Source organism: Xiphias gladius, chromosome 16 (assembly GCF_016859285.1).
Source record: "Xiphias gladius isolate SHS-SW01 ecotype Sanya breed wild chromosome 16, ASM1685928v1, whole genome shotgun sequence".
NCBI classification, from domain to species: domain Eukaryota; kingdom Metazoa; phylum Chordata; class Actinopteri; order Istiophoriformes; family Xiphiidae; genus Xiphias; species Xiphias gladius.
The window spans coordinates 24271329-24286632 of NC_053415.1; the positions used below are offsets into that span (position 1 = coordinate 24271329).

General features: G+C 40.9%; 1 long non-coding RNA gene across 1 annotated transcript in view; it reads left to right on the top strand.

Annotated features, from left to right (window-relative positions):
- Window positions 1–440, top strand: part of LOC120801845 — a 68902-nt gene extending 68462 nt beyond the window's left edge. Inside the window, exon 3 of the long non-coding RNA XR_005709143.1 lies at window positions 304–440. This is a non-coding gene — a long non-coding RNA (uncharacterized LOC120801845). The remainder of the gene's footprint in view (window positions 1–303) is intronic.
- Window positions 441–15304: the final 14864 nt, after the last annotated feature.

Sequence of the window (15304 nt, forward strand, 5' to 3'; positions counted from 1 at the left end):
TTCATTTGGTGGGTTCATTGAGTATCACCTGGTCAGACGGACCACGGGAAGGTGAATGGTCCAGTCCTTTAGATTTACAACAGTTACCCAAAGAAATCAGCCTGTAAAACTGCGATCCTTGAGTCTATCCCATCCGGAAACGGCACGACTCATTTTTTGTTTTCATTATGTAAACGACGTTTTGTTAGTCGACACACATTTACAGAGCTGATTAGACGTTTTTTTTGCCATCGCTGATTTTGACAATCGCTGTGCTGAAAACCTCGTTTAAATCTGTGGATGTGCGTCTGTTTTCTTCGTCAGAAAACTAAGCCAAGAAATTCCTCCCAAGGGAGCTGTGAAATTGATCTGGCACCCACTGAAAGGCATGGGAAGGGACCTCTGATTAAAGGAGACATCCCATCCCTTCCCCTGACCAGTGTCAACCTCAGAGCTGTGAAATAATAGCCATCACTGCCACTTTTCTAACAAAAAATGGCTTTGTTCACTATGTTTTTTTTTATTTGTTTTTTTTTACCTTTTGTGAGTCACACTCAACAACAAATTAAACTTTGTATACAACTCAGAGAGGCTTGATCCCTGATTATGATTCAGTGGTTGCGTCATCCGAATCGATCAGGAGTGCAACATTATCGGCCTGCAGGACTGATGGGAGTTATGAATTATTAGGTAGAGAGGAAAGTAATATTGGAGGGCTGAGGATTGAAGACCTGCAGCAGAAATGACCAATGACTGCAGTGCTGTGGTATAAAACAGACATTCATATGATTTATAAAGTGGAGGGTGGCCCCTGGAGAAAGGCCAAGGCTTATGCAATTAGATCAGCCCGGCCAAGCCCAACCTTTTCACAACACTTGGCCACTTGTAATTCCTTCAGTCAGAGAGAACTTCGCTGAACTTTACTGTGATGGATAATTTTTCAGATGCTTTCACAGCTGCACCAGAGCAAGCAGCCTAAAACTAATAACCTATCTCCCGGTGATTACATTTATATGCGATTAATTTGTTTTGTCAAATTCATTTTGAAGCAAACATAATTTGTTGCCTGGGCCGCGTTTCCGCTCGCACATGTTCTGCACTCTCTCGTACGGCGCCGGGGGTAGACGATGGGCGTACAGAGGACAGGACTTTGACAACAGAGACCGGGGTTTGCACCCTGCGTCCTGCACGTGGTTAGGTTCAGAAGAAGCGATGAAGTTTTGTCAGTCAAGGTATTGCTCATATGTTCTATATGAACAATTCACAACTTTGCAGATACGTTGATTTAAAAAAAAAAAATTTCCTCATTTTGTTGGTAACAAAAGGCCCATGCAGCAATACTTTTCTCTCAAGACATATTTGCTGTTGCAAATGAGTTCTATATAAAAGTCATTTTTGGCAGACACACTCAGGGCAGTGGGCTGCTTAATAACTATTTTCTATGTATCATTATGAATAAAGTAATTTTTTCATAGCAGATATATTCACATTTTTAATGGAAGAGGTGAAATGAAAAATCAATTTCTCATTTGACGATAACTGAAAACACAGACTGTTTTATTCTGTCTGGCATTAGTCCCAAACATCTGTTAATCAATTTGACGGTTTTGAATTTTGGGAGTGAAGCTACTATCTTATTTATTGTACTGTATCTTTGAATCACAATCATAATCCGGTCGACAACTTTGCATTTTAAAGATGGGCTGCAAAGTTCCCCTCATCACATCCTCCCAGTCATTTTAATCGCAGAGTTCAAATATGGTAAAAACAGGCGTGCAGCTAACGCAAGTGGCTCACAGATTTTGACCTCTTGAGGTTGCTACGTGAACGGTAACTCATCCAGTAATTGTCCAGAGATGCCACCGAAACCCAAAATGTCAACTTCACGATGGTGCTAGAGGAAAATCGGGGGATCATTAAAGTTGTTAGGAATCCTCATCTGAGAACCATGAATGTCTGTAACGACATTTCCGTAGCGATCCATCCAATAGCTGTTGAGATATTTCTGTCAGGACCGAAGTGGTGGACTAACCGGAGCCATGTTGCCAGCGCCGATGAAAACAAATGTGCTACAGGTTGCATAAGGCACATGTTTTCCAGTAGAAACATACCACACGTGTGCGCTGGATGCAAAATCTAAAGTATTTTCACCCCTTAATAGGAATCGCAATTATACTTATGTTACATAAAATCAGCACCCCAGTGACACAAAAAGGAAACTGCTGGAAAAAGAAAAAACCTGCAAAAAGAAAAAACCCTTAATACCCGTTAGACTGTCAGATAGTGGGAAAATTATATAGTTCAAGTTAAACCTTTTATCAAGCTCTGTACAGTCTTGCTTAGCAATGTGACAGAAAAATCGCCATGCCATTTTTTTTTTTTTTTTTTTAAGGAGAAAAAAAAAATCTACTTTAAACCAATCTACTTAAACCATATGTTACCTGAGGAATTACTTTATTTGAGCGCAGTAAGACCAAATAAAATCACAAGTTTTTATCTTATTAAAGCCAAGCCACAGAGTCTGGGATGTGGTCTGACCTCTATAACTTGTTTCATGGTGGCCCCTAAGTGTGAGGTAAGAGGCCATCCGCGGTCCAGCCCCGCTGCGGTCCGCTCCTTCCACAGATGCAATTTCATCCTCAACCCGGAACAACACGGAACGGGAAGTCAAAGAAAGTGTAATGAAGTTTTGCACTTAAAACTTGTTAAGATGCAAAGTGGATTTCTACAACAAAGTGTGAGCTACCCAAGAGGAAGAACAGAATATAAATAATGAATTTAGTCTTGGATGTGATTGTGTTTGAAGCACAAGCTGTAAGTGGAGCTCTACACTGTGCTCTGTGCTGACACGACAGATTTGCATGGTTTCTCTTTGGTTTCCAGCTTTTGAAGAGCTTACTCGTAGTATCTGTAAATCTATGGTAATCACATCCAAGTTGCAAGTTTCACCCACAATATCATGCCCGGTCCCAAGCAAACGAAAAAACAGTGCTCAGTATAATCTTTAGAAAAATTTCCACTTCCGCTGAAATTCTTCCACCTACACGTTTGCTAAACTCAGTCAATCTCCAGCTCGTGCACCGCTGCCTCTACCGCTGATTCACTCGCTGACGTTGAGCCAGTGTTGAACATTTCTCACTTTCACACTGTCAGGCTGAAGACTCGGAGCTCAGAGCTCAGTCAACCTCTACATAAAGCATTACGACAATAAAATCAACATTAACGCCATATGAGAGCTGTAGTGTCAATATTGAATAGGAATAGTATTTCAAATCCCAAGAGAGTTCAGTCTGAACTACTTAAAGAAAGTTAGAAGACCATTTAACAATCACTTTAACTGTGCATTAGAGTCTGTTGAGTGGTCAGGCACGTACTCTCAGCGCGAACTGATTGTACTGTGGGGTTCTGATAATGTTAACTATCGTCTCAGAACATTATCCCCATTGGTGAACAAAGCCTTTTAAGCCAAATTCGCTCTCAAACTTTTGCAATGCACTCAGCAGAATTATTTCAGGAAAAATGTCATGTTCACCTGGTGTATAGCCAGAATTCAAGTTGATGCTTTTAATATTTCCCTTTGAAGTCATCGCTGAAGTGTTTCTCTTCTCTCTGTTTTTATTTTTATTGCCCCACCACCACCGCCACCACCGCTGGGAGACAGGGTGTAATATGCTTGCATCAGTCCAGTTTGCTCTTCCATAGCTACAGCCCTCCCCCCGATCCCATGCATAATTTATGGTCATTGTTAATGGTAATAAAACACATTTTATATCATTGTAAGTTAATTATTTTCAATAATTTGAGGATATCACCTTGGGCTCTGGGAATTTATGGAGGGTATCTTTCACTATGGTCTGACATTTTATTATCGACATAAGAATTCTGCAGCATTAACCTTGTTTTTTTTTTTTTTTTTTTCTGTCTTTTGGCCCGTATAAAGACTTCAGGTGTGTGCCGCTTCTGCTTAGCCATGTACCTCTTGCCGGTTACTCTTCTCTCCTTCTTTCTGCTCCATTTGAGGGATGGCGCGGAGCACGTATCTGACACACCATACTGACAGAAGAAGCTGTCAGGGTATAGTAGCCGAGATATCAATCTGTAGCTCGGTTAAACGGCAACATTTCAAGCAACAGAGACCGTAAAGTGTTTGCATCGCAAACGTGGTCAACCACTGTCCACATCAAGTCTAAGCCTACAGGGGTACGCGTCCAACAGGGCACTTTAGTTACGGTCATACTCCAGTCATTTTATCCACGTCTGTCGGTTAAACTCAGATGGTGATCAGGTGTTTCACATGTTCATCAGACGTCTCAAGATTAGATCAATTTCAACCTTACTGTTGTTGCACAGAGCACAAGTACTGAGACAACGATACGCAGTTTAGCATCTAACCAGAAGTGCAAAAAGCAGCAAAGTGCAGCTGTACATACAGTAGGTATGGAGATACTGTGTATAAATAACAGTGAGGGCTATATATGAGTACAATAACAGTATTAAAGGTATGAACAGAGTGAATATAATACACTAAGATATATATATATATATATATATATAATATATATATAATAACTTGTGATGCAGCTACAGTGGGCAATTGCAGGTTTAAGTGTAAATATCTAGTGCAGGTGTAAGAACGAGTAATGCTAGTGGACATTATATCCAGAATAAACGGCTGGATATGAATACGTGTATACACTTTAGGTCAGATACAGTATGTACAGTAAAGATAGTAATATGAATATGAATATGCTATAGGGCAGCGATATACAGTATGGAAAGGGGTATAGAAATGATTGGTATATGGGAGCATAAATAGTGCAAGTGAGTGTGTGTGCAGTAGTGTGGCAGTGGTAAGGGAATTGGAGCCAGCGGCCAGTAAGGCAGAGGCAGCTCCAGTAAACATGTTGATGTCTAAGAGGTAGTATTTACCAGGTTCATCATCTTAGTTTAGCTTAACATTTGCTAATTAGCACTTAACACAAAACACAGCCGAGGCTGGTGGGAATGTCATTAGTTTTGCGGGTATTTATTCATAAACTAAAGTACTTGTAAAATTGCTCATTCCTCCTGATGATGGCGCCAGAGGAAAAGCAACAAGCTCATTAGAGTCTATCCTCCGGGGACCCTCCAGTATTTATAGCAAATTTCATGGTAGACCATCCAATAGCTGTCATGATGTGTCACTCAAAACCGAAAATTAGCTTCCTAATAGCGCTGGAGGAAAATTCAGGTGATCAGCATTAGGGTATAAAACCGTCAGCCAGTGCATCTGGGAGATATTCCTGGGTCAACAGACAGACAGACAGAGACCTTGCTGTCCCTAGAGCTTTGTTGCTATAGTAGATGGCCGAAAGTTACTCCGCTAAACCCTAACCTTAACCATATCCGTGTTTAATAAATGCTCACAGGAGTACCGAGCTATGCTTCACTAGTGCCAACGTCGCCATTTTCAGAGCCCCTTTAGTTACATTGTGACAGATAATGTTGCTTGTGAGTGAGGATGAGACTTAGTCTGTGTTGGTGTGTCTGACACACTCCTTCACACATATGCCATGGCAAAGCACTGAAACTGATGAATGCAAATTTTCAAATATGAGTGTCCGTTGTCCCATACGTATATATATATATATATATATATATATAATATATATATATATATATATATATATATATATATATATATATATATATATATATATATATATATATATATATATATATATAATATATATATAATAACTTGTGATGCAGCTACAGTGGGCAATTGCAGGTTTAAGTGTAAATATCTAGTGCAGGTGTAAGAACGAGTAATGCTAGTGGACATTATATCCAGAATAAACGGCTGGATATGAATACGTGTATACACTTTAGGTCAGATACAGTATGTACAGTAAAGATAGTAATATGAATATGAATATGCTATAGGGCAGCGATATACAGTATGGAAAGGGGTATAGAAATGATTGGTATATGGGAGCATAAATAGTGCAAGTGAGTGTGTGTGCAGTAGTGTGGCAGTGGTAAGGGAATTGGAGCCAGCGGCCAGTAAGGCAGAGGCAGCTCCAGTAAACATGTTGATGTCTAAGAGGTAGTATTTACCAGGTTCATCATCTTAGTTTAGCTTAACATTTGCTAATTAGCACTTAACACAAAACACAGCCGAGGCTGGTGGGAATGTCATTAGTTTTGCGGGTATTTATTCATAAACTAAAGTACTTGTAAAATTGCTCATTCCTCCTGATGATGGCGCCAGAGGAAAAGCAACAAGCTCATTAGAGTCTATCCTCCGGGGACCCTCCAGTATTTATAGCAAATTTCATGGTAGACCATCCAATAGCTGTCATGATGTGTCACTCAAAACCGAAAATTAGCTTCCTAATAGCGCTGGAGGAAAATTCAGGTGATCAGCATTAGGGTATAAAACCGTCAGCCAGTGCATCTGGGAGATATTCCTGGGTCAACAGACAGACAGACAGAGACCTTGCTGTCCCTAGAGCTTTGTTGCTACAGTAGATGGCCGAAAGTTACTCCGCTAAACCCTAACCTTAACCATATCCGTGTTTAATAAATGCTCACAGGAGTACCGAGCTATGCTTCACTAGTGCCAACGTCGCCATTTTCAGAGCCCCTTTAGTTACATTGTGACAGATAATGTTGCTTGTGAGTGAGGATGAGACTTAGTCTGTGTTGGTGTGTCTGACACACTCCTTCACACATATGCCATGGCAAAGCACTGAAACTGATGAATGCGAATTTTCAAATATGAGTGTCCGTTGTCCCATACGTATGAGTTGCCTCTATTCTCTGGCAAGTCTCAGTACGTCCTCTCATTCATGGCAGAGTGGTATTTAACCAGGGGAGACCTAGGTCATTCTTTTATCCAAGTCCTGGGCTCTCTGGCCCTGTACTGATGCTCAATAACTCCTTTAGAGGCCTACTTTCATAGGCATTAAGTATAATTCAGTCCCTCTTTCCTCTCAGGTAGTCCAATTATGAGTAAATTACACATCTGAGTGTCCTTCAAGTGTTGTACAATTTTTTTTGCACAGATTTAACAGGTTCAGTGAGTTGCTTGACATCTGCCTGTATTAAGTTTATAAGGTGTGTCTCGCTAGCTCCTAGGGCTGTCTCTCTTCATTCGAAATTCGAACATTCATTCAAATGTGGGGGGAAGAAGGTACTATCCCACTGTAGTGACCTGTTCAAATTCCAAATTTAGAGTCTATAAGCGCAACAAACTGTTTGAAGTAATCTGCCTTGTGATCCAGCGGAGGGCGCTCAAAAACTTGACCCATGGCATGCCCTGTTGACCTCATCAAGCTAGTGATGTTATGTCGTTTGCCACAAAAGGGGGAAGGACACTAGCGAGCAAAGCCGTCCTGAGCGGACGATCCCGACCAGGTAACTGATAAAGGTGAGGCTTTGTACTTTGTACAAAGCCTCACCTTTATCTTTGGACTTTGTACGAAGCAGCTGTCTTACGCTACAACGGCAACAAATCTGCGGACTCACCTGCTAGCTTGCCCCCGACGCGAGACAGTGAAGGCACCAAAGACAAGCAAAGCAAGGTCAAGTGTGCAACCTGATTTTTTTTTTTTTTTTTTTTTTTGGAGAAAGTGATAGCCCTACTAGCCCCACATTTCAAGAATTTTATAATTTTACTACGGTTGTCCATGGTGACTTGCTTCTATGGGGAAGACTGAGCGTGTAATCCCTGAGCCTGTAAACACTGAACCCTCGCAGACTTAAACCAATTGTGACATAACCATGCATAAGTGTATATGCGCAGGAGGATGTGATCACATTCCCCAGACAGAGACATTTCTATGCATAGTAAAGTGTGAGGCTATGTACTGTAATGAAGTGGAGTATTCAATGTTTGCTTTCTGCGGATAAGTAAAACACTTATGTTGGACTAAATCATATTTGAAGTCTACATCTTGTAAACCAGTACATAGTGCTGGTTAACAAAATGTGTCATTATAGGTACAATGTAAACAACATCCTGCTGACTCATTCCATGTTTTACTGATTTTTCTTTTTTTGGCTGGACCGTAACAGCGGGGCTAGCCCTATAAATGTGAATGTCTGTCACTGACTGACTGAGTAATGAAGTTAACACCATTTGGCGGCCGACCATTGGTCGCTGCTATTTCAAAATGAACTGGCGCCAACAGTTTCTATTATTTCACCCTACCCTCCGCAGGCACACCTCTTATGCATCTCATTCGGTTGACGGCACGGCAGCTGACACGGACGTGAACGAGCCTCTAACTTTCTCTCTGAGCGATCATTTTACGAGTAATTATAACCTAAATCACAACCGTTGTCTCTGTGTATGATGATTTCGTCAGACGACGTGTCGCAGTTCTAAAAATCAGGATTTTAGCAATGCAGAGCAGCAGCTTGGAAATGGCTTGGAAGTGGACTGCTGGTAAACGCTTAGTCTTAAATGGGCCACGTTTCAGTCACGATTTCATGCTTGTTCCGTTGTCTGACAAAATAAACAGAAAAAGGCCATGAGAATTGCTTTCTTGGGAATTCGGCTGTATTAAATTACTGTATGTAGGAGAGAGGCAAACAGATAAAGGGCCGAAACCAGCTGACACTAGGTGGAATGCAAATTCGACGCAATGACATCATGAATATGCTAATTAGCAAATAATATCATCCAGCTACATCTAGTGACTTTTTGATCAGGCTTTAGCTTATCATCCATTGAAAGTTGCTGTTTTCAGCTGTTTACCACAACAGTTTTCAACTACGTCCTCAATTTCGCACACTGACCATACGCGGTCAAGCAATATCCTAGGTTTTGACCTGGTCTTGTTTATAATGCACGTGGGTTTTTCCTTTCAGGAAAGTCTGCAGAGTTACAGACTTGGGAAAAGTTTCAATAAAGGGCTCAAATAGTCTGTGACGGCGCCCTCAAACAATTCATCGATTTCACAGTGTGACAGCTGTGAACCATCATGGATTTAGCGGAGGTGTGCACCAACATCTTTGAGTATGTAAGGGGGGCCATTGGAACTGGGCCTGAGTCACTAGTTGGACAGCAGACGTCTTGGCCCAGAGCGTTGCTGATTTTAGTTCCAGGCGATGATCATTGCACATATTTCTTCCTTCGTATTACACATTTGCTTTTAGGTTTAACTGTAGTTTTGTCACTGCCAGGGGCCCTTTTCAGTTCTGATAGGTGCAATTTTTTTCTCTGCTGCTTGGACAATAACACAGTCCAAGCATTACCAAAAAGTCCATCCATCCATCCATCTATCCATTCCATTTTCCATCACTTATGCATATCAAGGTTGTGGCGGCCAGCAGGTCAAGCAAAGTAAGTCATACATTTTTCCTCGCCAGCTACATCCTCCAGCTCTTCCTGCGGTATCATAAGGCATTCCCAGACCAAATGGGAAATGTAATTCCTCCAGTGTCTTCTGGTTGTCCTCTCCGTTGGATTTCTCAGGGTCGCCTCCGCACTGAGGTGGCCAGGATAGTGAGCCAAGTCGAAGGCGAAAGGACACTCATTTCAACCCCTTGTAATTTCAATCTCCTTCTTCAGACAAAGCCTCTAACCATAGGTGAGGGTTGGACTGTAGATCAAGTCAAAAGCTCTTCCTTCAGGCTCATGTTCCTCTTTATCAATCCACAGTGTGGCAGAGCTTCTATATGGACAGAATCTCTAGTTCCCCTAAGGTGGCCTCCAGATTCCGTCTCTGCTTTTTGCAGATGATGTGGTTCTGCTGGCTTCATCAGACCATGACGTCCGCTTTTTACTGGGAATATCTAAGCCAGTTGTGAAGCACCCAGGATTAGATTCATCACCAAGTCTCCAATTCTGATGTCATGGTACTGTGCCGGAAACCAATCGATGGCTCCTTCAGGGTTGGGAGTGAGTATCTTGGGGTCTCTAAGAGTGATTGCAAGATGGAGGGAGAGGGTGAAATGTATTGAATAGAAAAATAATTGAAATCAAGTGTTGTAAAAAATATATTATATACGTTGTGGTGGCAACTTCCCAAACTGCACCCGTGACTCTTCATTACTGGTTGTCACTGTATCCCCACTGTCTTGATGATGTTTCGTCACTGGTCTTCGTTTGGCTTTGCCTCTTTAATATCTGTAAGGGAGTGGCCCAAAATCAGAGGATCCATCATTCAACATTCAGGACATGTTGTGAAGTCATAAGGATTTCAAAGTTCTGTTCAAGCAAGTCAAGTGATCGCTTTATGATTTCCAAGATCTATTTGGACCTTTAATCCCACATGTTCCTCCACATAACCCACATGAGCAGACTGTATTCAGTTGTTTGTTTTTTGCTCAGTCTTTGTTTTGCTTGGTCCTTGTGTGTCAGGTATCTCTGTGCGTTTGACGTCCAGGGATAATATTCACCCTGCAAGCACTAAAAGATCCAGCACTACAGACACTGCTGGAGTTAAACGTTTACCAATAGACTTGACATAGCTCTTAAAGACCATGTACCCCATGTTCATCTCACTTACAGTCTGCAGCTGTCGAAGTGTATTTACGTTAAGTTGAAAGATCTTTTTTTTTTCTTTTTTTTTTTACAATGCCAAATCCTTGAACTAGTCCTTGAAGGTGTGCCCGCATACTCACCAGAGTCTCATCAGTCATTATAATGTGATGTTGATATACTGTAAGTACTCATGACTAATATACAGTATGTGAAATAATTTTTCAAGCATCAGCAGAAGTGACTGGGCAAAAATGTTTTAATTATAACAATGAAACAAAGGGGCATACAGGTGGAGTAGTGGAAGAAATGTGGCTTGTTGAGTCATTTATTGTCCTATTAAGTTGCTTTACAAGGTATTACCAGCGCAATTAAACTCTACTCAGTTGACAGCGGCACAGTTTGATTCATTTATTTTGTATTTCCACATAAATGTTAATATGTTGTTCTTGCACATCGAAACATGTAATGAAATATAAGCTCCTGCAATGTATAAATGGTATAAACTGATCACTTAACAACCCAAGCTATTATTAGAATGCCTCGTAGCGCGTAGAAATAATGTACAAGCCTAAATGTTATGGAGAAAAATGGAAATGATGTAGCTCACATCAGTATAGTTTCTGCCTGACACACAGTGATTCAGTTACCATATCACATACTGAATGGAAATGACAGATAGGCAATTAAAAGTGTTTTTTCAGACAAAAGTGATGAGAAATGTTCCCTTAGAGCCATGACGTAAGTTAAAAAGAGAAAATGACAGCTCATGAAAGGAAAATTCTTTCGGATTGATGTTTATGGTTTAATTGTTCATTTGGCCTACAGTTAAACTATAGGGCGATGAAGAAGAACTAATAATGAAATTTGCATTCACTTCATGTGTCGTGTAGATATCACGCCTGTTTGAACCCCTCCAGGTCGGCAGTCTGCCTCAACCCCATACCAAATAGTAATATCTAAGCATGTTCGTATGTGGTGTGTTTACGCTGGAAAAGTAACAGCTCATTGTGATTACAACATTAATATCGGTGAGATACCAAGGGGTGTACAGTATGTGAATATTTGCAATATACAGCAGTTTTTTTTTTAACCCAGTTATCATAACGACAGTGATGATCATAAAGCCTTTTTATATTTTTTTTTTTAATGAAATGTTATGTCTCTGGCCACTTTTGGTCTAGTGAAGACCTAAGCCTTTCTCTGCACTTCAGTGGAACCAATATCCATAAATCATGCTCTGATTTTAAAATGGCTCCATTTACGAGTGGTTTGGTGCAGCTGCTTTGATGTGAGAGGCTCGAGCTGTTCTGTGCAGAAGCCAGACTATAACGGCTTCAGTGTCAGAGCGCAAGTGAGATAAATGACTCACAAGCATCTGCTGTGGAGCTCTCCTTGTCTGACTGTTCCTGGGTCAGGGACATTTCCTCTGCTCCGGTCATATCCAGTGATGAGGCAAATCATTTTCACCATTTTTTTTGATGCTCTGCTAACAGCATACCACGGCTCTGTCCAAGGCAAAAGTTGTTTAGTCGCTTAAATCCCTCTTAATACTGTAATTTAGCGGCTTATTTGTGTACTTACTTGGACCGAGTCACGGAGGCGACTTTTCTATCTGTGAGCAAATTGTTATAACCAATAGGAAGAAAATAAAACAATAGCCAGGAAAATGCATTGGCAAGGTTGTTGGGGAAAAAAAATAAACCTTCTAATTGCTGAGGAGCTACCTATACCTTTTCTCAGGAGCCGATGGAAACCAAAACAGCGCTCTAGAGAGTGAGTGTTAGACTTCATCAACTACAGAGGAACACCTTCAGCTGAATGTTAATGCTGCTCCGTGTCTGCTGGGTGTGTAAATGGGCAATTGCTTGCTGACATAACAATTTAATAAGTCTATAATGCAGATTTAATGCTAGCATTAATGCAGCTTTTAAGGTGCCCTGCAAAGTTTTCTTCTAGTGAACAAAGTTTCTGTTTACACAAGCAGCTCTGAAGCTATATTTTATAAATGAATTGCGCCCAAGCTTCCAATAGCAAAACACAACACACAAAAGCAGCATTTTTGCCAAAAATCGACCAAAACTGACCAAGAACCGGCAACAAAATTTTAAGCCTATTGATTGAATGTTTCTTACTCAAGTGCCTTCTTTTTCTCCTGTAAGACGAACTTAACACCCCTTGAAAATCCGTGCCGCATCAGCCATCAGCCTTCTCACCTTGCTGCACCTCACCCATCGGGTGAAACTAAATAGAAACTTTCTGGTGTTAAGTTAGTCCTTACGTTTTTATCTATACTGGTTTGTACCTTTTAACTGTACCAGATTATTTCTAAAACAGTTGCTTATCTTCTGTGCTTGGGGTTGAAACAGAAAAATGTCATGTCCATCCAGGCATTGGAAGTTGTCTAACCTCAACTGTTGACCTTTTACTTCTGTAACCCTGGACACCCAAAATAACCCCCCACCCCCTTCACTACTCTACGGGAAACTGCTATCTAACAAATTCATAGAGTACAAATTGGTAACATTTCAGAAAAGTTCCCAAACCTTTAGTTTTGTAGGATTTCCCCTTTTAAAGGTCAGTTTGGAGCCGCTGCTGTTAATGTCATCCACTCCAAATACAATCTCAAGAGGCATTCATATTTTTATCGCAGGCACATTTTGATTGCACTTGATGACATGACATTTGTTTCCCAAAGTTGACAAAATGGTGCTGCCAATTTTCCACAGGACATGATATTGTGGCGCCTTTCATTAATTGCAAAAAGACTAGGTGAAAGCACAGCTTGGTAGAGACTGCTGTAGTGTGTATTTTGTCAAAGGGCCGAGAAAAATACAATAAGGTCAACTTCCCTGCAACAGACAACAGGCTGCGAGTGCTGACTCACTCCCGTGAGCTCCCAGAGTACAGAACGCCAAGAATTTAGCACTAACTGAGGCCACGGTGAAAGAGGGTCAGTCTGTTTTTAAGAGGTTGCTTTAGATCAAGCCCATGTATAGATAAATGTACTAGGAGGGCTGTGTTATAGATAAAGCTGGATACATTTCGATAACTTTCTACCGTCAGCAAATCCCACGCAAACATCCAAACCATCGGTGTGTTAGTTCATATCTCAGCACTTTCTGACTTCTGCGGGACTCAGTCTCAGGCCCAAGTTTTCCTACTGAAGATGTAAGTCTTTAAAAATGGGTCATAAATATAAAACATATCTAATGTCTTTAAAAAAAACAAAACAAAAAACGTGAGGAACAGGAGGAAATAATGCATTTGTTGGGGACTTTTTAAAAAAAATATATATCTGTGGATGTTCAGGCTCAAGTGAGTATTTACGGCAGCAGGACAGCGCATGTGAGATTGATCCAGAATAATCCACAGCGTCCCCATGAAGGAACGCGTCGGCCAGTGCGAACGGCGTGGCTCATTGGTGTGCTTTCGTTTTTTTGGACCACGGCGGAGCTCTATGGCTTAACATTTTTAAAATATATCAGCCTTTGTTGATACAAGCATGAGTTAGATAAAGGCAATGCTGGTTTTGGTCTTTGTAATGGGATTTATCAACTAAATCAAACACATAGAATATTGCCAACTTTTTCCTTTTAATCAGGAAACAAATTGGGACACAATGAGGTGAAACATTTGATTGTGTCTGTACAAAAAAATGTACTTTGCCGCCGTGTGAACAAGGCTCCCTAGTACTAGATGTTACTGTCCGTGATAAAATGTAAAGAAAATCCTTATGCTGTTTAGAATTTCTCTTTTCTTGAAGTTTTATTGTCATACTGCGGTGAAGTAAAAAAAAAAACCAATTTGCAAATAAACTCAGCCCTTCTGCCCTCACACAGTGTTTCTCAGCCAAAACAACCGTGTTAGGCATTTAACGCTTTGTCAAAGTTGTAGATACCTCATTTCAGTCACACACGAGCACATTGCACACACAGAAAAGCATTATTGGATACAGTTATCTTCCTCAGTGTTGTCGGTGAGGTACTTGTGCCTGCATCATTGCAACGCTACTTGTCTTAAAACAGCTGATTTTATAACAACAGTGTATCATGTGCCGGTTTGAAAACAATGAGACGATATGAAAAGGGTCGCTCACAGCGGTGAAACTACAGAGAATCATCTTATGAATCTGCAGCTCCCTTAGGCTTTACTGAGCTTTCTAGCAAGTTTTAGTTCATTGTTTAGCTGCCTGGCCTGCAACTTAACTGTTCCGGTTCACTGTCACTGCTCTCATGTTATCATTTTCAGCGGCTGCTTTCAGTGGTAAAAGGTCTTAAAAGCCACTGTACACGACCTGCTCAGCAGACAGACACGGTTAGCGCCCAGCTGTTGAACATAGTGGAGCACTGGAGTACTCGGAGACAAAAACCGGAGTTTAAAATAGGGTCATTTTGGACTTTCATTCACCAAACTCACTAGGTACACGTACAGTAGTCTCATCCCACTTGAATAAACTCCATTAAAACTTATGCTCCAAGTGATAATATTCTCATATTCTTTTCCACAAATAGGAAGAACAGGTGATGCTTTCAAGTTTTGTCAAAATTGCTGGTTACTGTTAAAAGGTTTTTTTTTTGTTTTGTTTTGCTTTTCATTTTGACACTATTATCAAATTACGTTTTAACAAGCAGCGGGAGCAAACTATGTTATTACGGAGCGTGTTTACCTCTGTGCATTCTGACTGACTTAAATGCAGACTGATGCCCATGTATAAAAGAGACGGTCGTATCGGCGTCACTGGGATCATATTTTTCTTTCTTAAATCACTCTCCAGCTGAGACTGTTTTTGTTAGTACAGCCACAGATCTTCCTGCTAGGTGTCTATATATTTTGTGGGAACTGCCCGGA